The following is a 27,044-nucleotide window of genomic DNA, read 5'->3' on the forward strand; positions in this document are numbered from 1 at the left end:
CTTATACTGTTTTATGATTTTAGCTTTTGTATCTGACAATTTGTTTAAATTTAGCTTTGTCCGAAATTAGCATTTTTATTTATGTATTGTATTGCAATGGTTTTTAATAATCAAGCAATAAAGTAACATAACTGTAACTACAACTAGCTGCCTTTGTTGGTTTCAGACCGGTAGCTCCGATATTGGAGATTTATAAGAGGAAGTGCATACCTGTTGTAGCTATGGGATGGGTATTTGGGGTTACAGAGATGTTGGGGCAATTCAGGTGGAAGAAAATCGATTCTGCCGACGTCTGTTGAGGGTGCCCCCATTTGTCTCCCCATTCTTGTTTACATTTGGAGCTGTGATTGGACTATGTCTAAGATCTTAATAATGTTGCCCTTCTAACTCTTTCGACAAACAGGGAAGCCGAGTTTAACCGGGACATCATTCATGATTGCTTGTATTGTGACCAGGGGTTAAAAATCCAGTGGCTAAAGTATATTAGGGATACCTCAATGACAATAGGTTGTGGGCATATATTTGAAACCCCAGAGGCAATAGCAAAAAATATAAAGCCTAGACTCAGGATTGCTTTTTAAGGCACAGATGGGCTTTATGGGAGGTGGTGGAGCTGCACAAGCAGACTGTGAGAGATTATTGTATGATCCAGATGACCGATGGAACTGCTCCATAGTTGTCCCTTGTACAGAATGTTTACAAACAAACACTGTTAACCAGATTTAGACTAAGTATGATGCGTTGGTTACTTTGTTCTATGCTTGCGCAATATTCCTCTTCTGATATTTGTAAGAATGAGGTACAGACTTTATTGGACTTTGTGTTTAGATTTAGAGTTAGATTTTATCACCCGTATACAAAGAAGTTTCTATTGCCCTTACTGCGAAACGTTAGTAAATGTAAATGTAAGGCTACTGTGTTATATCTTCAACAACTGAATGATTATGAGACATATTTTCGGGTTGGAAGTTGTTTGAAAAATATTATAGAGGACAGGAAAAGAATGTTCTTTTGATGTGCTGTTATTACGGTTCTGGGGTAGATAATGATTAATGCCAATTACATGTACCCCCCGAATGTGTTCAGTTTTTGAGTGGTATTTTCCATCTGCTGAAATGCTGCTATATACTTGCACTTGCTATATCTTCATTCTTCTTTGCCTGTTTAGATGCTGCTACTTTTTCCTATTTTTATTGCTTTGTATTCTGTTTTGCACACATTCATGGTATATGTGTGTTTTCTCTTTCATGGCCCATTTTTTATGACATTGAATAAAGATTTTAAATTGAATTGACTGCGAGGCACAAGCTACAGCAGAATAGAACTGTGAAAGCCTAAATAAGTATTAATAAATATTTCTATGATTAACCATGCCAAATTAACATGTATTATGTTAATAAAGTGAAATCAAGAATTTTAGCAAAATGTGCCCACATAGGTGGCAGACATGACGTGTATGACATATTAATGAAAATTAACTGCATAAAAAAATAGTGTGCACATACATAATTAATATGTGTTTGTGGTGTATATTAACTAGAATTCATCTAATGTTTTACTTATAAAACATAATGAACAGAACCAATGGAGAGATGAAAGGCCTTTTTGAGAAGGCCTCATGTCAAGTTTCATGTATTAGAAAATGTTTGTGAATGTTTGTCTGTCTCAAAAGAGATCCCGTTTGTTCTTTATTCACACGGTACTGACCAAATGTAATGTTGCAACATTAAACTAGGTGTCTTAAACATTTTGGGAGAACTGACTGCTGTAATGCGATGTACTAGCCACAGATACATTTGTATCCTTGGTGTGTGAGAAGCTGAAGTTCCCAGGACATGAAGATGGCTTCACTGACTGGAGTTAGGATTGCAACTAAACATTACCTGACGAAAACTGATGATGGGAACGGGAGAAAAAGGAGCCAGTCATCGTCGTGTGAAAGACTGTCTAACTATATCACAGATTTAAGAATGAATGTTTATAAGTTCTACTGTGAACACCCAATGTACTGACCAATGAGAGCTCGAGAAATTACTTTGTGGATTTGACTTATCCCGATTGCATTTACGTGGAAGAGCACAGTTCCAGATGCGCTTTTCTCCCTAGCCTTTAGCCTCATCGCGTAATTACTGCTATTATTGATTGTTAATGCTATTGATGCCTTTTCCTTAGTTTGATGCCATTTCTAAGTTGGTTCAGTTAACTTAGCGCTAAATCGTGGCTGAGCCAATCCCCTTCACTTTACCCTGCCTACTTAAGACCAGACGGATGCCCATTTGACAAAGACGTCTCTGCTTGCTGATCCATTTAGGAGAGATATGAAAAGTGCATCTGTCTTTAATATAGATTTTGTTCTTCCTTTTAGGTACCAACCTCTATTTTATTAGCCCAAGCTAGATGTTTTCCAAATTATGTTATTGTCAATTTTCCTTTTTGCATGAAGCCCAAAACACGTCATTCAAATTAGGGGGATAGTTAGTGTGTCACTGTTACATTCATTGTTAACTACTAAGGATTGCTTTCAATCATCTATTAATAAATGTATGCCATTTCTCTCATGCAGTTATTGTTGTTGTTGATCTCTACAGTAACCCTTGAACATTTAATGATAAACACATTGTCTAAACTGAGATGCTTCTGCCGTTTTGGTTAGCCTGTGTTATTTGTATAGGATAATCACTTAGTGCCGAGATTGATTTACGTGATAGTAGCCTTCGTAATCTAGTGAAATAAAATTCTAACTTTATTAAAAAGTGTGATTATTCATGGCCACATGGGCCATGGCGGGTTAAAAATTACTGACTCCTAATTGCCGGTGATGATTTGTTGAACATATGGTACTGTTGCGGTTTAGGCCATGAGTAAATTTGATATCCTTGGTGGATCACTTTGAGCGGAGTCAAAAGGTCCATCCAACCTCTAACGCGTCCCCTTATAAATAAACGATCAAAGTCCAAATAAGGCCAGACGTGCTAACAGAATGCGATTAGGAACATGGAGTAAGCAAGCTATTGGGATATTTAAGGGCATTTTGATTCATAGCCCTGTACATAAAGCACAATGATATACAATTGACACATTTCCCAGAAAATGAAGATTACGCAGATGGATTGAGACTGAGATAAATTGTGGAATATTACATAAGAGTCTGGCAGCAGCAGCATGCTGCACAATTTGCAGTACATTCAAAAGAGACTTTGACGCTCCCATGTATAAGGAATTTATATAATACAAGCACAAATGAATCAATGTGTGCACAACAGTTCTTTGAGCAGAGATGTGGAGAAGCCCCAGAATTTAACAGAACCATTTAAGGAGCCCAAAGCAACTGGAAGACACCTTATTATCTGACAGTCCAGCCTAAGTTTGCGGGCGAGGCAAAATCCCAGATCTGTTACCAGCTGCTTAGAAGTAGGAATATGGCCTACTTCCTCAGGCCAATCTGCATATCCCCAAAGCTGTGGTTGATTTCCCACCACCAGGACTTCCATTTTATTGTCATTTAATTTTAAGCAATTGACTTTCATCTATTTAGCCACAGCTGATAGGCAAGGCCTCAAATCAGTGTAGCAAATGCCTTCAAGAGGTCATGAAGAGAAAATATTTTAGGTATAAGCAGCGTAAGAAAACAAGATAGCGACAAACACATCTATAATGTTTGCTAATGGGTGGACATAAACGATTAAGAGTGTGGTGCCCAAAGAGAGCTCTGGGGGACAACGAAAAGCATTTGAAGTACCAAGAAGGAAAAACGTAATTACATGAATTGTAATTACTGTCAGAGTCACCAGATCCTCGGGGTCTGTGCACGTTCCCAACACGTCCACCACTGAACAGCTCCAAGACTCTGATTGATAAATCACAGAGACTTAGAGAGTTCAAGAGGGGAAGAGGGGATTAGGAAGGGAACAGCTGGGAAGGAGACCTGTAGTAAGAAAAAGGTTAAAATACACAGTATGAAAATTAGATCTCCTGAAATCAATACTAGACTATGATTCTAAGCCTAGTCGCTCTGAAAACATGAACAATCTAAGAGTTAAGTTTAAAATTACTAAGTTTCAAGATGGCCAGATACCTGTAAGGGAATCAAGATGAATTAAATGAAAACTTTCTTATTCAAGTACTTTCCTTTACATGAGAATCAGAAAAAACATTCTGACTAAATTTTAAACCAGTCATATAAATCCTGTTTTGAGAATGTATACTAGGACCATACAAAAATGCATCTAGAAACTCTGGCCTTCTGTGTACTCTGAAAATGTTTCAACACAAATTCTGGGAGCGCGACCAAGGGTAGGTGAATGTGCCCGACTCCAGGTTCCATCAATAGTGTGTTATGTGTACCTGGCCTTTGGCCCGCGTGATCCCATGAAGCCCTGTCTCAATTTGGGAGGGGTGACGAATAGGAATGACATACCGGGTCATAATGGACTCGTGTAAGTGACTGACAATACCTTTTTTTGACTGTCAGCTATTATATGCAAGAGCTAATTGAGTTTGTAGGTGGAGAAGCTTTTTTACACTAGGTCCTGAAGAAGCGTCATTGGATCCCTGTGGACCGCAGAGACGCGAAACATGTCGACCCGATTCTGAGGTGGGTCTTGTAGTCTCCTGACCACCCTGTTGTTTGATATACAGTTAGAGAGTGGTCGAGCATCATCTCTATCTCACTCTCCTGGTAATTGTTTTAACCTTGGCCTTCACCCCGCACTGATAAAATAAAGATAGTTCCCATTGAGGGTTTTGAGCCAATTTTATTCTTTCTTTCTTTTGAACTCTCCACCTTCCCTCTCTCCCTACTCATTTGCGGGATAGTGTGGCATCATCAAAAAGATCTCCGGCAAAGAGCCCCCCGATGGGTGGTGCCCGTCAGACATTGCAGTGCCAGTCTGACGAGGAGCTCGTCCGATGATGAAGCATGACACCCACTTGGGTGTGTGAGGACTCTTGCTCCTACTAAATAGGACCCCCTAGTACTCACCCTGTCTCTTCTTGTCCTCTAGGAACAGTGTATTGCATTCTTAGTAACTGTTAGTGGAGGGTATACACTGGACCTTCAATCCTCCGAATCCCCTTGTATTTTGATGAACAAAGTTTAAACACCATAAAACGAATTGCGCGTCTTGCCGATTCTTAAGCCACCATGCCAATGTCAAGAAATGGTAGCACGCAATGAATAACAAAGTCAAACCTTTATGAAACAAATCACGCGTCTTGCCTATTTGTAAACTACCATATAAATGTCAAGAAATGGTAGCGCGCAAGTAATCTGTTACTCATTTAAGAATTAAACCAAGAATATGAAAATTCTAGATAACGGTGTCGGAACAGTCCAACCACCGTCTTACCGCCTGGAACAATGATCACCAATGAAGGATAAAGAGCAGAAGACTGAAAGATCCAAATAGGCCGCCGGGACAGGAGCTCAGGAAGAAGCTGCTGCTCTGCACCGAGACTGCCCAATAGTGAGCACTGGGAGTTGGGCTGGCTCTCTTTTATAGAGTCTTGGCCCAGCCCAGAACCACGCCCACGCATGTTGCAGGGAAAATCTCTGGAAGGCCCTGGAAAGGGGCCACAACCTAACACACTCTGAAAACCTGCAGCAATACATTGCAAAGGAACAGTATTTGTAAGCATATTAAAAATAAGTCTTCAGGATTGAACTCTGCAATGCAAAAGGTTAAACCACAACATATCAGCACAATGCATGATTTACGTTGTTTTGAGAGTGCTGGGTTTTTTCAATTTTGTCACCAATAGAGCGCGTACTGCTCTGGTGTTGACAATTACCTTGTAATGTTGGATTGTATGGAAAAGAGTAGAAATATTGTATGGCTAGGCCCCTAATGCCAATGTCTGCAAGTCTGTTGAGAAGAATGGAATGTGACACAATGTTGAATGCTAGGCTTATATCCTCCAGTATCAAACATTACTCTGAGATGCTCAGTTGCCTCTAGCAGAATTAAGTCAGTGCTATGACCAGAGTGGAAGCCAAAATGAAAGCCATTAAGAAGGTCTAAATATCCCTATTTGTGAACTCTCAATTCAGAGTTGTGTCTGTCTACCTAGCTCCATCTTGATTTGCTAACCCAAGATGAAACTATTGAAGATAGGTATGAAACCTTACCCAGAGTATAAAAAAAGTATTCCTAAGGTATCAAGGTGCATCACCAGATTGGTATTGGCAGCAGACACATTGCCCATTGACACAGGGAGTGACATGACTGTTAAGGCCAGTAGGATCTGGTACTGTAAATCCACTCACCATCCCAGTGTGCTCTTGGCCAAATACCATTGTTTAGTAACTCACAAATGAAGTGTTCTCATCTGGGAGGTTAACATTTGCATTGTGTATGTACTACAGGAAGTGACATGACTGCTAAAGCCAGGAAGCTCTGTTACTGCAACTCCACTTACCAGCCCAGTGTTCTCATGTCCAAATGCCATTGTTTGGCAACTCACAAATGAAGTGTACTCACCTGAGAGGATAACGTTTGCATAGTGTGTGTAGGACGGGGGTGACATGACTACTAGGGCCAGGAGGCCCGGTATCTATAATTCCAAGTACCAGCCCAGTATTCACTTGTCCAAATACTCCTGTTCCTCAGCTCTCAGTTGAAGTGTACTCACCTGGGAGGATAACATGTATATATTGTGTGTAGTAGAATGACATGACTGCAACTCCCAGGAGGCCTTGTGTCTCTAACTCCAAACACAAAACCAGGGTACACTTGTCCAAAGGCCCCTGTTTGGTAACTCCCATTTGACGTTTACTCATCTTGGAGGATACTGTTTGTCAAGTGTGTGAAGTAGAGGGAATAACCTGACTGCAACTCCCAAGAGGCACTGTTCCTCTACCTCCAAACAGCAGGTCAGTGTTGTCCAAAGACCCCTGTTTGGCAACTCTCAATTGAAGTGTAATCACCTTGGAGGATACCATTTGCTAATTGTTGGGAAGCGGAGGAAGTGACATGACTGCAAAGCATGATGGAGCCTGTTTGTCTAACTCCAACCACCAGCACAGTGACCATTTGTCCAAATACCCTTGTTTGTCAACTCTCAAATTAAGAAGACTCACCTGTGAGCGATCAAGCATAGATCATGCCTGAATCAGAGACGTATCTGTCAACGTAGTTCCATCTTGACTTGTTAATCCAAGATGAAATATTTGAGAACAGGAATGACACCTTACCCAGTTTGTATAACAAGTATTCATAAGGTATCAATATGCCTCACCAGATTGGTATTGGCAGCAGACACATTCACACTGCACTGTGCACATGCTGACTCCAGTCACATGTACAACAAGGTCCTGGGTTTGCCTGCATCCCACTTAATTTGGCCTGAAAATGATCAAAGCCATATCTTGCCTCTCCACTGTCTTGGCTGCACTGGTGGTAAGATCTCATTTTCAAGCCATCTTCCAAAGTGTGACTGCACTGCACATCTCATCAGCTGCTTTGGTTTGGCATGCTTCACACATGTCATGTCAAATCTCCTAATACCATGGTTACTTGGCACAATTGGACTTCCTACTACTTAACATTGTCCAAGATCTCTGCTTACTGTAACACACAACTTTGGCAGTAGATGTCACAATTCGACCAGTAACAATGTAGGTTTCAACCTCCCAGGCAACCATTCGCCCCCCAACCTTTGTACCCTAGCACAGTGTCCACCATCTTGTGCCACCTAATCCTGGATCCTGAGTTGCATTGCAACACTTTGGACAATGACAGTCCAGGAATAAGTTGGAGAGGACACCCTGTGGCAAAGGCACAGGCCTCTGGGGTTAGGGTGCATGAGAGGGATGCTGTGGGTCAGCGGAGTGAGGCGTCTGGGGCTGCTCTTGGCCAGGACACCATCAGCCACATCTTGGGAGTCTATCAGGAGTCCCAAGGCATGATGAGCCAGGTGTTGACAGAACTCCAGGAAGTCAAGCAGCTACAGAGGGACATACATAGGGACATGCAGGAACAGATGGAGGCCCACAATACCAACATGGCCTCCTTAACAGGGCTGTTGAGGGACATACACACCACCCTGAGCAGGGCTTTTCAGCACCAGTCTACCCCTTCCTTTGACTCGTCAACAGCAGGCCCATCAACATTGGTGCCAACCACTGGAAGGTAGACCCTGCAAAGGAACAACAAGCTCTAGGCACCCCTGCCTCAGCAGCAGCAGATCCCTCCCTCACACAAGCAGGGACATCCAGCAAAGAATCCAGGAGTTGCGGATGGCAAGACACCTACCACTGCCAGTAATAACCCTCTTCCTTAATGACCTCCTTTGTGTGTTACATATTCACTCATTGACTGACCCTGAACCACCTACCATTTCCAGTGGGATGAGTACTCTTGACCTTGGACCCCCAATGGTGTGGCATCCAGTCCAATGTTTTCATTCACCATGACTGACCCCTTCACATTTGAATTTGTTTTTGTCATGTCATGTATATTTTATGTCAATCATAGCTGCCCAATAAAATCAGCCTTCACTGACTCATTGTCTGCTGATTTTGATTTCATATTTAGCCATGTAGATATGTCAGACCATGTGAACCATACAATGATGATCAAAGGTACTTGTTCAAGATGGGATATGTTGCATGTACAGTGTCCAGCTCTGAATTACAACCCTCCCACACAAACACATACATACAAGAGTCTGCTCAAACTAAGATATGTATTACAGTGTTCAGCACATGTCAATATGTCTGAACTATTGGAAATAATGAATGATTTACTCATACTGAGAAAATGAACATCTTGACAGGTACAGACCCCCAAGCATGGAAGGGAGGGATTTGTCATACATTGTCCTGTAAAAAAGGCAAACATTGATGTGATTGATGTCATCAGCTTGGCCTTGTCACATACCACACCAAAGAAATTCAACATCATGTAATCCAAGATACAAACAGAAGGCAGTACAAAAGGCCCTGATCACAGGCCAATCTTAATGTAATGCCTGTGCATCTGATGGTATGACACAAACATATGTCAGTGTTGTGGCACAGGCACTGCGGCCTACAATGATGAAACACATCTACAGCTACATACAGGTCATACAAAAAGAGTGTTTAGCCAATGTGAAGGAGAAATGACTTGGTCGTAAGCTAGGACTACATATTTTATGACCATATGGTGACATACATGATGCATCATGCCCACGACAGCACACAAAACTAGTGCAATAAGCCCTTCTGACCTTCCATTCCAACACTGTGCAAACCTTTACACAGGTCTCATGCATCCAAATTCTGTGACCTACATTTCCTTGAATAATCCATGTCCATTTTGTATGTCAGAATAGCATCACATACCTACCAATGTCACAACTTTGGAATGCCCATATGAAGATAGCAAGGTAAGGGTACCTTACCTGTACAATGAACAAAACAAGGAGTACAGATTTGAAACCATACATATGACACAAGTCACATAGCAAGCATCTGGAAAACAAAATAAAACTGACACAAACAAAGCAATATCATCAAGGTGGGGTGTATTAAAAGCTATGTTATCAAGCAGTCTTTGGCTGATTACTGCAGAGTATCAGCTCCCTAGCTGTATCCAAAACTATCAACTGCACACATTTGCACAACTACAGTTCATTTTACAGTCACAGTCATGAGATCACATTAAATACTTACAATTATGAGAAGTAGATGTGGATGAGATTTTCTCGCAAGTCAGCTCCTTTCTCTTCACCACTGCCATCCTCAGTTGACATTTCAGGATTCTCACTTGGTGGCACTGCAGGCTCACCCTCCTCTGGGATGTACGGGATATTCCTCCGCACGGTGATGTTGTGGAGCATGCAGCATGCCACAGTGATCTGCCACACATTCTCTCGGTGAGTAGAGGAGGGCTTCACCAGTTCTGTCCAGACACTGAAATCTGGCCTTCAGGAATCAAAAAGCCCAATCCACTGCCTGCCATATTCTTCCATGGACCTCACTGAAGTGAACTTCCCCTGGCGTAGTTAAATTCCTCAGCGGCATCAACAACCAAGGACGGTTTGGAAATGCTGAGTTGCTGTGAAGGAATGGGACATAGGTGCAACAATGAGTCACTTACTTCAAGATTGTTGTACCTGACATTGTTCACACACAATCAGGACAGGTGTGACTACCCAGCCAGGCCCTCCCTGGGTGCAGTTGTGACATCAGCTGGGGTATGGTGCTGTTCTGCATTATGAAGGAATTGTGGGCTGATCCAGGATAATGGGCACACATATTTAAGATGTAGAGATCAGTCAAACAGACAACTTGCAAGTTGATGGACTAGAAGTTATTTCTGTTGCGATTTTGTTCAGTGGCCTGCGGTGACACCAAGCCAACATGTATGCCATCAATGGCCCCCACCATATGTGGGAGGTGGGCAAAACCATAAAAGTCATCCTTCACATTCGCTAAATCCTCACGTCGGGGGAAACTGATATAGCAGTCAATGTGTTTCAACATTGCTGAGAGGACATCCTTCAACACCAGACTGAACATGGGTTTGGGCACACCAGCAAAAAGGGCCACTGTATGTTGTAAGGACCCTGTGGCCAAGAAGTGCAATAGTGGTATGTCTTGTACAATGGGAGGTATTTAGGTTGGATTCCTATTCGCTGTCATCTATTCTGGCTCCAACTGACGACATACGTCCACTATTGCTTGCCTATCCAGGCGCTGTAACTGGATGATGTGGCATTCCTCAATGGTCTGAAGGTCTGGCAGTGAACGGTAGACAGGAAGTTGTCACATCCTCCTTCTTCCAGGATAACTATATGTTACAAGACATGATTTTGAACATAAGTCAGTGTGCCCACAGCAACATATATGATGCATGCCAACAATATCATGTGACAAAGCATTTCTGACTGGATAGACATGACACCCAGTACACATCGCAGCTGGCAAGTACATAAGGGTCACATGTGACCCCCATGGTTGTCAACACATGTGTTCACAACATGAATTTGGGCAAACCCCAACTATCTGCTACACAATTACCCCTCAAAATGTGACTGTATTTTCCAAGTGTCAAAAATACCATTGGCTGTGGTGGATCATGCACCGCCGTCATATGTCATCTGTGCCCTGTAACACACTACACTTGTGGTTGTGTAGTAGGACCTACTTAACAAGACAGAATAAGGATGTTTGTGATGATCCACCACATATATTGTCGGTGTGAAACAGTATACAAAGCCATATACAGTATTTCAGACTGCCAAAATGGAAGATGCCTGACCCCCTCCACTGGATATTAGGATCCACCCGCGACCAACGGCAGAAATCATCTGCGTGGTAGGCAATTCCATCCACGGCAGACACAGCCATAGGCTAACGTTGTTGCCTGTTGAAGCTGCGGCCCAGCAGGTGTGTCTGTTAGTGGTGATGATTACATATGTGCCGGACATGACTGCCATGCTGTGCAAAATCAGTCACTTGACTCCTGCCACTGCTTCCAGCAACACCTCCACTGCTTAAGCTGCTGTGAGCCGCCTCTTGAAGCAAACATGCTATGTTCAGCAGGTGATAGGGACCCTGCCTTCTTTTTAGAGGAACTGGAGAAGCTTTTAAATGAGGTCCTTCCCCTGTATGGACAGCTCTATGGCTCACCAGAGGAGCAGATTGGTATCTCAAGCGCACAATTAACTCTGTTCAACACCATCCTTTCCCTCCTCAGAGGCTATGATGTGCCCCTATATGCCAGTTAGACTTCTTGTGTGCCTATTGTTGCAGTCTTTGTGGCATCAATGGGATATACATGGTGCAGGTATTAGTGACAGGACTATGGCGGTCATTCTTTCCCGCTGGGGCGGCGGGCGACCGCCAGAAGACCGCCGGCCGGCCCAGCGGGACAGCCCCTTCAACAATGAAGCCGGCTCGGAATGGAGCCGGCGGAGTTGAAGGGGTGCGACGGGTGCAGTGGCACCCATCGCGATTTTCACTGTCTGCTAAGCAGACAGTGAAAATCTTTGTGGGGCCCTGTTAGGGGGCCCACGGCACCCGTTCCCGCCATCCTGGTTCTGGCGGTGGACACCGCCAGAAACAGGCTGGCGGGAAGGGGGTCGGAATCCCCATGGCGGTGGTTCCCTGGGCCAGCGGGAAACCGGCGGGAAACCGCCGGCTCCCCTTTTCCGACCGCGGCTTTAACGCCGCGGTCAGAATGGCCCAGGAAGCACCGCCAGCCTGTTGGCGGTGCTTCCGCCGCACTCCGCCATGGCGGTCATGGACCGCCAAGGTCAGAATGACCCCCTATATGTTGTGTTCATTAACATTGTGTTGTGTGATTTTTTTGGGGTCCTAGATCCTACTTGTGTTGAATGCATATAACTAGACAAAGAGACTTTACTGCCATCTAATGACATTTTTTGTTTATGATGGTTGTAAATGTTAGATAACATGTATGTGCATGACCACATGAGCTGTGTATGCATCTGTCACAGTAATTTGAGGATCTTGTAAGCAATGTGTATAGTGCCACAGATCTTTCAAATCACATCTGGCCTTCCACAACTGTTGTCTGGAAGGCACATCATGACTCACTCTGTCCTTCAGGTTGCGACACACACTATAAGCCACATTGCTGATGGCCACATGATGTACTGTCGTGCATGGAAGTGATGGAAATGTGAGTGTCATGAAGGTTCTGTATGCTCATCCTGCAGACACCAGGGCCTTTCAAATGTATCTCCCGAAATGGGACATAGACCAGGCTGTGGGAGAGTCATTGTGGCTATGCAACTGTGGCACTGTGCCCACTCCCGGTACACCAGCAGAACCTGCCATGTGGCCAATATGAGGCTCTAATTGCAACACATGCCCTGAATGCCTCAGTCTATTCACTAGATCAGGAATGGGTACAGAGGTACATCCCTGAACTACTCCATATCTGCATGTTGCCTCATTGTCAATGTGTGTCTTTGACTCATGACAGGTATCTTACTCCCACAGCTCTGTTGTCGCCTTCACAGAAGTCATATTTGTCCTTTACAGGCTTATTGTACACATGACACACCCACAGTGCAGACAGTGTGTAAATTCCTGGCGGGCCATGGCATATGACTCAGTAGCTTGGTTACATAGCAGAAATTGGACAATGCATACCTTTGTATGTTGGATGCCATCATGTCCAAAGGTGTGTTAGGTTGTACAGGTACATACCACAGAACCCCGCCCCCGAAGTGTCATGCGTCTGCATTTGGTAGGCCACATGTCCCCACATCCACAGGGAAGACACTTTCTGCACTCACCATGCCAGCCTGTTCATTGTCACTCAAGTGTAAGAGTGAAGTCTGTATGCAGTGAGTAAATCTCGCAGAGTGTAAATGTGTTGGTCCAGTCAGGCCTAAGGAATTTACCCTTCAGAAGCCACATAGGTGTGTAGTGTTTCATTGTGGCTCACATCACAGTACATGTTGCTGGAGTATGGGCTACCTGATGTCAGTAGGCTTGCTTAGTCATTGTAGGCCATGAGCAGGGTAGTGGGTTAGTATGCAGATGGATATAAATGTCTGTAGTCATGTCCCTGTGCTTATTGGTTTATGTGCTTTACACTTGTGGTGTGTTGACAACTTGACCATTTTTTCTTCATGTTTCTGACGTGAGTGACACAACCATTTGGGCAAAAATCTTGTGATTGTAAAGGCTTGATGTGTCTCTTGCATCCATACAGATATATGCCCATCAGAAGAAGGAGATATGGAGAACCATCGCCGTAAGGTGTTAAACCTGGGGGTCCACAGCCTACAGAGCGCCCACTGTCACAAGAGGTGGGAGGATCTGAGACACTGGGTCCAGAAGATCAAGGAGGTTCAGCTGGGGCTGTCCTCCCAAAGTAAGCGGGGCACACATCGGGCCATGACCCCCCTAATGGCCTGCATTCTGATGGTGGAGTACCCGTACCTTGATGGATGTTTGAGGGGAACACAGAAGCCACAAGGGGTGAGTATAGGGCATATTACTGCTTGTCATATTGCAAAGTTAATGTATTAGGTTCTGACATCTCCCCCTGACGATTAGGGATGAGTCACGTGTGACACAGTAGATGAGTAACTGTGTAGATATGTAATGTGGTTCATACTTATGTGCCTTGCCTAATGGCCCAGGGAAATAGGGCATAACTGCATACATCCACTGACAATTTGCTGTCCAGGGACAATACATGGCTGTGTACCTTAATCAATCAAATAATGTTTGTTGTTGTTGAGGGTGTAAATTCTACCCTACAGAACCAATAGTCCTCAGCCTTACAAGCAAAAGAAAAAGAAGTGCTGGATCACTGTCCTCAGCCATGTGTCTGGTCAAATGAATAAATTGGCACCTGCCCCCCCCAGAGGCCACTTGTCTTCAGTGTGCAACAAGTGATGGTCTGTAATGTCAAGCTAGCCATCATACATATGACAGAGCATGTATTGTTCTTTGGGTCAGCTACAGATCAAATCTTTCTCTGGTAAGTGGGGAATGTCCGTTGACATGATTTATGTACCATCACTGTTGCCAACATTCCTTGCGTCAACATGTTAGCATGTATGCCTTTCTTTTTTGACAAAATATATACACTGCTGTTTCATGCATGATCTACCTGTGTTCATGGAATGATTTCTGTAATCTCTTGCATATATGTGCATCCCATCCTGTTTTTGGAATTAAGCATTTGCACTGGGGCTATATATGATGTGGTGTCACAAACAGGAGTGTGTGACCATTTATTGTTGTCTGACACATACCCTCATCCATCATAACATGTAATTTGGCATGTACAGCTTCAGTAGCAATGAAGGACATGACGCAAAGGACTAGGGTTTTTACACACAATGGGCATTTCCATGCCATTGATGTGACATCATTTCAAAAGGTGCACTGTACATGTTTAATGGGTAAACATTTTTACCTGACTGCTGCCATGCGTCATGTCTGTCATGCATCATGTGGTGACTTGCAGTTTTGTTGGAATCGTATGTGGTTGGGCACAACCATTCATCCACAGAGATCTGGGTTTTCAGGAAAAAAATGGGGACAGTGATGTAGCTCCCCATTGGGCAACATGTTGAGGGCCTTTTGCAAGTACTTGCAAATCTCTGGCCCTTTCCAACATACCAGGGACTAATGGCGTCTAGTGATGCAATCGGAGATTGTCATTAGTGGTGATTTTCCCAGGGCTTACGGATTGATTGTGGATTTTAGGGACATATCTCCCTGACAATTTGTACATTTTGTCTATGGTGTACATTTCCATGCCAAACGTGAGGCATATTTGAGCAACATTATGACCACCTCCATGACTCCATTAGGACACATTTCACATGGTGAAGTGGGCAATGTTGGTATGTTTCCAGTGTGACTTGAGTATTTCCATGTTACCTTATCCAGGCTACTGTACTGTTGTCAGCAACATGGCAGGTTTTAGGAGCATCATTTCTTATTGTTGTCTTTATGTGTGCGTGACAAACTGATGTCTGCATGATCTTGTGTAGGATCTGTGGGAATGAAGTTGGCATTAGCCTACTATTGTATGACAACAGGTAAATGAGGTATGCTCTTTGAGGCAAAGCATTGAAGGTGATGTGGTTTCCTACTTGTTCAATGGTTACTGTGATTGAACAACTTCAGCCATGCAATTGTAGTTGTCTGAGATCCTAATTTTCCTGTGGGTAACTGTTGACAGTTCAAATGGCATGCATGCATATGGTATGGTACATGTAGGAGGCACATTGATGTAGTGTGCCATGGGGGCCTACTTGATGTAATGGTAATATTTGCTAATCACATCTGTTGTTCAAGTGACATCAGGAACATGTGGTAACCCTTTTCCTCTTTGTTTTTGCAGCATCAGCCCAGGCAAGCGAGGGAGACAGGGCAAAACCAAGTGGGGAAGTATCTGGCGATGGTACCTCTAGTTATGACACCACTTACGCAGAGGGACCCAGTGGCCCAGAGTGTGTGGGGAGTGTCATGGAGGAGACAGGATCAACATTGTCATCATCAGATTCTACCTCCAGTGAACACACCCTAGTGGTGGCTGACCTATCAGGACCTACTCCTGTACCTTCTTTGTCCACCACCCCCAGTTCTATTGCCAACCTCCCTGTTGCTCCCCACTCATTTGGACGTGCCTGCTCACCCAAGAAGGCGGGCTTCTCCACCCCAGCCCCTGTTACCTCTGCTGCCCTTAGTGAGGAGGCTATTGACCTCCTGTGGAGCATCTCTGTGGGGCAGACTGACATTTTGAATGTCATCCAGGGGCTGGCCAACCAACTTCAGCAGACCAATGCTTTTCTGGAAGGCATTGCATTCATAGTGCCATGTCTGGCCTAAATAGATCTTTTAAGGCTCTGGCCTCCTCACTGACAACAGCCAGACCCTCCCCGCATTCTTCCCCCTCCCTGTTCCCAATCCTAATCCCCTATTCCCCCATCTTTCATAAGCACACAGACACATATGCACACATCTAAATCAACACAGACAAGCCCACATCGACACAATCACCACACCCGCACGCAGGCACTCAACATATACCCATAAACACAACATCGGCCATCACTTCATCAAACACCCCCACCACCCCTCACTTACCCCCACACCACATCCAGCATACCCACAGACACCACCTCAACAGCCAGTGACACATCCACAACACGCACCAGAGACCCAGACACCAGCACAGCAGATATACAAACATCTACCACATCCAGCATACCCACAGACACTATCACAAAAGACACACAAATATCCAAAACATTCAGCATACACGCAGACACCACCCCAACAGACACACAAACAGCCACAACATCCAGCATACCTACAGGCACCACTCCAAAAGATACACACACATCCACCATTCCATCACCCAGCACCTTCACCTCCCAGCCCCCACAAGACACGCAAACTCACACATGCAGCAGACACCACCCAAACAGAAGCATACCTCACACATGCACAAACCCAAAGCATCTACACCCACACACAAGACAACAGCTACCTCAACCTCCAAATTCCCAACCCCTTCTGCAGACCCTTCCTATTTTCCCAAGGAGAGTTTTTCTTTTCGAGCTTGCCCTATCCCCTGTTTCCTCCATTCCCCCCTCCCAAACCCAAGAGGCTCCCACCCATATCCCAATCGATCCTATCCACATCAGTCCTCCCCTGTAGCACTTGCCCCCCTACAAGCACCCATACCTCCCCCCATGAAGAAGCCATCCCCTCCAAAGAAAAAGACCCCACTCCCAAACCCAAACCCACCCATCCCAAATCTGACCCCATCCCACCTAAGGATGATCTCTGAGGTGCCTGCCTACACACTTGATGCCTCTTACTGTGGAGGTTCCCTGGCACTGTGTGGGCCCAGAACTGTGCAGAGACTTTCAAATGGACTGGCCAATGGCCTTTGATTCTCATTATTCTAAATTGAACAAACCCAAGTTAATGTTTGCTGGGTACCTTTTTGTTGTTCCTGAATAATTTGTGCTGTATGCCTACAGGTGTGTCTGTGTTTCACCCTGATTGCTGATCCATTTGCTGTTGTTTGCAATATCTGACTTTGTGGGCAGTGCTGTTGTTCCCCAAGAGAAAGGTAGATGTTGACTGTATGGATATGTGGGTCTTAATCCAATTGGGGTGTCAGTGCATTGTGTTATGTTTGGTATGATAAGCATTTCATCTTGTGTTGTCCAATGTCACCATGTATGGCATTAGATTTGTTTCCCTGATACAGATTGTTCATTCGTCTCATGTGTAGAAGCTTGAGTTTTGTTTGTCCAGACATGGAGGGTGTTCAATTGTGCTAGCTTCCTTTGCATTTGACTGTGCATGTGTCCATTTCGAGGTGTGTGCCTTGCAGCTAATTCATCTAGATGTGTGGCCCATGCTGCTGCTGTTGTATTTGCTTTCTTGACTTGCAGTTACACATTATGCAGATAGGTATGTCACTTGGCTCTATTATTGTTTACCCTGGGGATACATGAAGAGTCAGTTTGTGTGAAAATGTTGTTTTAGGGGTGCCTACAAAGAATATTGGGGGTCGTTACAACATTGTCGGTAAAAGCCACTTACCGCTGTGTAGAAGACCACCAACACACCGCCGCGGCCGCGGAATTCCGCCACAGCTATTACGACCCACATCCCGAAATCCGACAAAATTCAGACACCCACACAAGTCCGCCACACCAAAGGTCAGTGATAAACTGGCGAAAACAAAACCTCCACTGTCACGCCAACAGAAATACGCCCATGCTATCACGACCCACGAATCCACGCGGCGGTCTTTCAACCGCGGTATTCCATTGGCGGTACACACCGCCGTGCTCAAAATACACACACATCTCCAAAACACCACCACATTGGACAATTCGAAATACACACACCTGATACACATACGCACACCACTCCCACACAATCAATACTATATAAAACACACACCCACATCACCCACAAACCCCTACGACCAAAAATTTAGACGAAGGCCAGAGAGACAGCACAGCATAGACAACCCCACCATACAGAGGCACACAACACCATCACCCACACTACTTCCACGCACAAAACACCACACACCACTACATATCACCACACTTATCACCACATACACCACCCCAAACATCACCTACACCACCCCATGGCACGGCAAAGACACCCCAGGTTCTTGGAGGAGGAGCTCAGGGTCATGGTGGAGGAAATCGTATGGGTAGAGCCACAGCTATTTGGATCACAGCACACCTCCATAGCTAGGAAGATGGAGCTATGGCGAAGAATAGTCGACTGGGTCAACACAGTGGGACAGCACCCAAGAAATCGGGACGACATCAGGAAGAGGTGGAACGACCTACGGGGGAAGGTGCGTTCCGTGGTCTCCAGGCACCACATCGCGGTACAGCAGACTGGCGGCGGACCCCCACCTCCTCCCCCACAACTAACAACATGGGAGAAGCAGGTCTTGACTATTATGCATCCTGAGGGCCTCGGAGAAGTCGGTGGAGGAATGGACTCTGGTAAGTCAAATCTTAACTATCATATCCCCCACCCTACCTGCATGCTATCACAGACCCCCACCCTCACCCCCTCCCCTATCACTCCAACTCCTCACTTATGTATTAATAACACAAACCACCCATCCCAACACCAAGCCCTGCATGACACAACAAAGCATGGACACCCATCACTAAAGCATGCCCACTGCACATACCCATAACACCCCCCTCAACCATCATCACACAAGCCCCCACACAGGAATGCTAGCACTGGGGTACACGCTCACCCACCCATTGCACACCATGACACACACAGATGCAATAATCATGCTTTTACACCCCTGCAGGACCACTACCCAACATCACCAGACAGGAGGGTCCAGACATCTCCACCCCACCCACAGAAGAGGCCCACAGTGATGACAGCAGCTCTGTCCAACTGTATCCAGATGACCAGCCCAGACCATCGTGGGCCTCGGGACAGTCGGTTCCCCACACCCAGTCACAGGCCACCACAGACCTTCCACCCTCTGGTAACACCAGCACAGCACCCACCCAGCGGGCCCATACCTCCGTACCCAGGACAAGTCAATCATTACAGGGAACCCAGGATAATCCACCACCCCAACAACAACAGGGACCTGGGGGCAGTGGGCACACGGTCCAGGGGACGGAGGCCCAGGAACACAGGGGAACTGGGAGGGCTGCTGTGCGACAGGGGGCAGACACGCCATAGGAACCCACTCTCCATGAGGCCCTCTCTTCCATCATGGGAGCATACCACCTCTCCCAGGAGACGATGGCAATGGTCCTGGCCAAGTTTCAGGAGACCCAGCGCCTGCAGGAGGAACAGTATTTGGGGTTCAGGGAGGAACTCAGAACCATCAGCACCGCCCTGGGGTGCTGATGGAGATACTTAACACCAGGACGGACACTGTGGCACTCCAAGGGGCCCCTGACACTAGCATGGACGAAGAACTGCCCACCACCTCCGCCGGTGCTAGTGGACAGGAGGCACCGCCACAGGACCACCACACCAGCACCCCCCGCAGACAGAGAACCACCCCGCAAGCGGTCCCTGAGATCCAGGAACAGGACAGAGCACGATGCCAAGACCCCTGCCAAGAAATGAGACCATCCTGATTGTCATCCCACTGTCCCACTTTGTAACCCTGTCCATATTGGAACTGACCCAGCTCCACTTCCTATGCCCATATGGGCAGTGCACCTGTGAGACTAATAGACTGGACTCTGCCATGGACATTTCTCCACCATCACCCTTCACCATTTTACCACCCCCCTCCAATATTTAGCACTTCAATAAACACCCTTGAAGCACAAAACAATCTGGAGTCAGTCTGTGATTTTGAAAATGTGTATTAGCAATGACAGTGACAAAATACGTTCTCAAATGTAATGTCAACATACCTATGTCACACATCTCAAGTCCATGAGGAATGTAAGCAGATGACACACGTTGGTAACCACACCTGTGAAACCGTAATGGAAATGTACAACTCAGTTACCATATACTGATTGAAATCGACAGACAGGATAGAGGTAGAAGTGTGAAAGTACTTGTAGTAGGCAGGAATGTGTTTTCACCTGTGTGTCACTGGAAATATTGCTGGATAACTGAGTCCCTGTTGTCAATGTCTTCTTCCTCTGCTTCCTCCTCATTACTGTCCACAGGCTCCACAGCTGCCACAACACTGTCATCTGGACCATCCTCCTACAGAAAAGGCACCTGTCGTCGCAAAGCCAGATTGTGAAGCATACAGCAGGCCACGATGATCTGGCACACCTTCCTTGGTGAGTAGAATAGGGAACCACCTGTCATATGGAGGCACCTGAACCTGGCCTTCAGGAGGCCAAAGGTGCATTCGATCACCCTCCTAGTCCACCCATGGGCCTCATTGTAGCGTTCCTCTGCCCTGGTCCTGGGATTCCTCACTGGGGTCAGTAGCCATGACAGGTTGGGGTAACCAGAGTCCCCTAATAGCCACAGACGGTGCCTCTGGAGTTGACCCATCACATAAGGGATGCTGCTATTCCGCAGGATGTAGGAGTCATGCACAAAGCCAGGGAACATAGCATTTACCTGGGAGATGTACTGGTCTGCCAAACATACCATCTGTACATTCATGGAATTATAACTCTTCCGGTTCCTGTACACATGTTCATTCCTGTGGGTGGGGACCAGAGCTACATGGGTCCCATCAATGGCACCTATGATGTTGGGGATATGTCCAAGGTCCAAGTCACCTTTAACTGTAGCCAAATCCTCCACCTGAGGGAAAACGATGTAGCTCCGCATGTGTTTCAGAAATGGCAGACAACACTCTGTACAACACATTAGAAAACATAGGCTGAGACATCCCTGATGCCATGGCCACTGTAGTTTGAAATGACCCACTTGCAAGGAAATGGAGCACTGATAGCACCTGTACTTGAGGGGGATCCCTGTGGGATGGTGGATTGCTGACATCAGGTCTGGCTCCAACTGGTTACACAGTTCTTGGATTGTGGCACGGTCAATCCTGTAGGTGATGATCGAATGTCGCTCCTCCATTGTCAACAGGTCCACCAGCGGTCGGTACACCAGAGGATTCCGCCATCTGCTCACATGTCCCAGCGGACAGTGCCTAGGAAGGACAACAGCGACCACAGAGTCAAACAACTCAGAGGTATGTACCCACAGTTTACATAGAACACCATTCATACACAGAATCTGGCCTGTATTTGTGCTGTGCGACAAGGCCTAGGTCTGTGTGACGCAGTTGTGAATCAGGCCATGTGGGCCCCTGAAATGGCGCCTGCCTGACCTCTAAAGTGGGACAATGGGATGTGAGGTAACTGCGCTGGCGTTCTACACCGTCGCAGTAGGCAGTCGGAGACCGCGGCGCAATGTATGGGTCCCAGGAGCCAATGACGATGTACGCCGGCGGTGATGGTACGCACTGCCGCAAACGTGACTGCCGCAGACATGACCGCCATTTTCTAGCTGTTCAATCACCCGATACCGGATCTTCAACAGGAGAGGCATACACTGCAAGTGCTGCTGTGACCTCGGTCTGGAAGAGACAATGGCTTGTGCGTCTGGGGAAAGGGCCCCTGCTTTCACTGCAGAGGAGTTGGAGAAGCACGTGGACTGGGTCCTCCCCCAGTACACACTACTCTACGGTCCTCCAGACCAACAGGTAAGTATACAGGGAGTACGATGTATGGGCTATGCCTGTGTGGAGAGGGCTGGTTGTAAGAAGGAAGGGGGCACAGTTCTGCGTGCATGAAAGACTGTGAATGCATGTGCCACATGGCAAGGCTAGGGATGTGGGCCACTCACTTCGACGGTGCAGTTGGTAATGACTTCTCTTCTTCCCCTGTACATTTCATGTAGGTCAGCGCCCACCAGAAGAAGGATATTTGGCGTGCCATTGCCAAGGACGTCCGGACCCTGGGGGTCCACCACAGACAGAGCACCCACTGCCGGAAAAGATGGGAGGACATTCGCCGCTGGAGCAAGAAAACGGCGGAGGCTCAGCTGGGGATGGCCTCCCAACGTGGGAGGGGTGCCCGTCGAACCATGACCCCCTGATGTTCCGGATCCTGGCGGTGGCCTACCCTGAGTTGGATGGGTGCTTGAGGACATCACAGCAGACACAAGGGGGTGAGTACAACAACACTCAGCATACTTTGCATGCAGTGAAGGCATCTGGGTGGGGGAGGAGGGCTGTGGGTTTCCCTAGGCCAGGGCGAGTTCCGTAGGCTAGGCCCCTCCGTAATGCAGGCCATGTGGCACCCCACCCCACCTCTGTAGAGTGGCAGGTACAGGTATACATGCCCCTGTGTCATCTATGTGTGCAGATGTCGACTATAGCCATGTAGGATATATCCCAGGAATTGCATCTGTAGAGCCCAACAGCGCAGCGTAGTGCAGGGGCTTCTGTGTGTGTATTGGCTGCCAACGGTAGCGGTAAGCCATGCACTCAACCTATCTTTCTTCTGTCGTCCCCCCCCCTTTTTGTGGTCTCCCTGTTCTTGTGTGCATCAGCATCATCAGGCGGAGGTACAGTGGCACCAGAGCACAAGGAAGCTGCATCCCACATGGCCATGGAGGGCCACACCACGGACTCAGAATACACCAGTGGGACAGAGGGCGAGGGGAGCTTCACGGCGGTCACAGGATCAGCAACCAGCGACACGGACTCGTCCTCCGATGGGAGCTCCCTTGTGGTGGCGGCAAAATCTGTGCCCCCCACTTCTACAGGTACAGCAGCCACCCCCCCTACCAGCACCGCCCTCCCAGCAGCCCCTCAGCTTCGCCCCGTGCCCGCTCACCCAGGAGGGTGGGCATCACCTTCGCCCCAGGCACCTCAGCTCCTGCCCTGTCACTTCTGCTGCCCTCAGTGAGGAAGCCATTGACCTCCTCAGGGCACTCACTGTTGGGCAGTCTACCATTTTGAATGCCATCCAGAGTGTAGAAAGGGAATTGCAACACACAAATGCATTCCTGGAGGGCATTCATTCTGGTCAAGCTGCCCTTCATCGAACCCTGCAAACTCTGGCTTCAGCACTGATGGCAGCCATTGTCCCTGTCTCTAGCCTCCCCCCTCTAACTTCCTCCACCCAGACCCAATCCCCTATACCACAGCTTATCCCAAGCACACCATCAGACCAGCATGCACACACGTTAACACAAGGGAAGCTCAGGCAAACATAAGCACCACACATCCCACAGGCACTCACGCAAGCATCACACACATGCAGACACAGCAACATCCACTGCCTCCACTGTGTCCCCTCCTTGTCGTCTCCCTCCTCCCTACCAGTGTCGTCTACACTCTCACCTGCATGCACTACCACTACAGCCACTACGTCCCGCACCAGCACACCCACCACCACACCACGCTCACCTGCACTCACCACACCCACTCCCATTTACACGTCCCCTGTGTCCTCTCCCAGTGTGACAGTGACGCCCCATCCCAAGATACACAAACGCAGGCACACACCCACCCAACAGCCATCCACCTCACGACAGCCTCCAGCGCATGCACCTTCATCCAAAGTCACCAAACGTACACCTCCTACAACCACTACCTCTTCCTCCACTCCCAAACCCCCTCCACCTACCCGTCCCAGTGTTCCTAAGAAACTTTTCCTGACCAAGCTTGAACTCTTTCCCACCCCCCCCCCAAATCATAGGTCCCGTTCTTGCACCTCAGCCAAAAAATCTCCAGGACCAGTGGTGCCTGTTGTTACAGGTACATGGAGTGCACCTGCCACCAGGACAGCCAGTATGACACGGAGCCACAGCACAGCCAGCCCCCCCCCCTGTGAAGCACCAGAAGTTGGACAGTGCCCGGCGGGAGAGGGTGAAGACTCCAGCCAGCAAAGCCGCTCACAAGGGTCCCGGGGGGAGTGTCGACTCAGCCGTGACTCCTCCCAAGGTGGGGGAGGGGCAGAAGAAATCGCCAAAGTCTGGGAGGAGCAGTACGGCAGGGAAGACCGCCATCATCCCCGCTGCCCAGGAGGCCACCGCCAGCCCAATCGTCACTGGCCAGGAGGCCACCGCCTGAGTCAGTGCCCTGGAGGGCAGCCTGATCGTCACTGGCCAGGAAGCCACCGCCAGAGTCAGTGCCCAGGAGGGCAGCCCGATCGTCACTGGCCAGGAGGCCACCGCCAGCGTCTGTGCCCAAGAGGGCAGCCTGATTGTCACTGGCCAGGAGGCCACCGCCAGAGTCAGTGCCCAGGAGGGCAGCCCGATCGTCACTGGCCAAGAGGCCTCCGCCAGAGTCAGTGCCCAGGAGGGCAGCATGATCCTAACGGGCCAGGAGGCCACCGCCAGAGTCAGTGCCCAGGAGGCCACCGCCAGCCACAGCCCAGCTGCCCAGGAGTGCCCCGGCTGCCGCAACCCAGCTGCCCAATGAAGGACCGCCAGCCCCAGCCCAGCTGGGCAATGAAGGACCGCCATGGCAAGCACTGCTGAACAGGGCAAACACCGCTGAACATGGCAAAGACCACCATGGCAAGCACCGCTACCCCATGGGCGGCAGGGGCAGTGACACAACTGGGACCGTCACGGGGTGAGTGATGCACTCTGGGCACCAGTCCCCCTCCAGAACCAGTGGAGAACATCATCCACTCTGTCTGTCCTTAACAGGATGAAGCACTCTGGGTACCAGTACCTCTCCAGAACCAGTGGAGAACAGCATCCACTCCGTCTGTCCTTAACAGGATGAAGCTCTCTGGGCACCAGTCCCCCTCCAGAACCAGTGGAGAACAGCATCCACTCCGTCTGTCCTTAACAGGATGAAGCACTCTGGGCACCAGTCCCCCTCCAGAACCAGTGGAGAACAGCATCCACTCCGTCTGTCCTTCACAGGATGAAGCACTCTGGGCACCAGTCCCCCTCCAGAACCAGTGGAGAACAGCATCCACTCTGTCTGTCCTTCACAGGATGAAGCACTCTGGGCACCAGTCCCCCTCCAGAACCTGTGGAGACTGTCATCCACTTGAGAGACTGTGGCTTTGCACTCCCCAGTATGGTACAGTGGGTAAACCACCCACTGTAGAGACTTGGGAGACTGTGGCTTTGCACTCCCCAGGATGGTACAGTGGGCAAACCACCCACTGTAGAGACTTGAGAGACTGTGGCTTTGCACTCCCCAGGATGGTACAGTGGGCAACCCACCCACTGTAGAGACTTGTGAGACTGTGGCTTTGCACTCCCCAGGATTGAAGAGTGGGCAACCCACCCACTGTAGAGACTTGAGAGACTGTGGCTTTGCACTCCCCAGGATGGTACATTGGGCAACCCACCCACTGTAGAGACTTGAGAGACTGTGGCTTTGTACTCCCCAGGATGGTACAGTGGGGAACCCACCCACTGTAGAGACTTGAAAGACTGTGGGTTTGCACTCCCCAGGATACATCAATTGGCATGGAGCCCCCTCGTGGATCTGGCGTGGTGCACTCATCCGGCTGAGGTGCCCCCCTTTCCCCCTGAGGTGCCTGTTGTATTTCAATTTGATGCCCAGCATTGTTCTCTCCGTTTTAATCCGGTATCTGATGTGGGCCTCGCCCATGCATTTTGGGCCCAGTGGTCCACGGACAATGAATGGTGCATTACCTGCACTACTAATCGTGATGTATATTTTGTTGAATGTGTATATATATATATATCTGTATATATTTGGTGACTGTATTTTGATATATTACAATGGTTGAACTCATTTCCTTTTGTCTTTGCATTCTTCCGGGGGGGTTGGGGGTTGTTACTGTCTGTAATGTTTGGATATGCATTGGTGTGTGTGTTGTAGTGGGTGAGGGTCGGGGTGGGGGTGTTGCGTGTGTGTGTCCCTGACTTTTACCTCCCCCTCCCCTATGTCGTAGGTGCAGTACTCACCGTTGTCTTCGTCGCCAGCGTTGATGATCGTCATATAGGAGCAGGAAGACTATCGCAGGGAGAATTTGGAGTTTCGGTTCCATGGTGTCCCCGTTCCTCGTGGAGTATGTAGAGGTAAGCGTTTTCCCTTTGAAATGGCTGTTTCTGCCGTGTTTTTATCTGCGATGAATCCGCCCCGGAAAAGGTGGCGGATTTGTAGGTTGTGATACTGTGGGCGGTACATTGTCTCCCGCCTGTCTGTTGGCGGTGACCGCAGCGCTGTTTGTCAGTACTGCCGTGGCGGTCGGAGTGTTAAAGTGGCTGTCTTTGTTGGCGGTTTCCGCCACGGTCATAATTCCCATTTTGTTACCGCCGGCCTGTTGGCGGTCTTACCGCCGCTTTAACACCGTCCGCCAGGGTTGTAATGACCCCCATTGTGTCCCAGGGCAACATCCTTTCAGTAGTGCTCCTAATGCCGCCATCAGTATTGTGCAGGTACTGTTCACAAAGTGAGCTTTGGATATTTGTCTCTCAAACTATTGTGCATCCCATTGTCCTTCCATTCTATAACACATCTATACATATGAATGACAGTACTTGGCATGTGTGCAATGCAAGAGTGTTAGTTGTATTGGTAGACGTGATGTTGATTTGTTGTCTCTGTTGTGTAACACAGTGTTGTGTAAACTTC

This window comes from Pleurodeles waltl, chromosome 12 (assembly GCF_031143425.1).
Source record: "Pleurodeles waltl isolate 20211129_DDA chromosome 12, aPleWal1.hap1.20221129, whole genome shotgun sequence".
NCBI classification, from domain to species: domain Eukaryota; kingdom Metazoa; phylum Chordata; class Amphibia; order Caudata; family Salamandridae; genus Pleurodeles; species Pleurodeles waltl.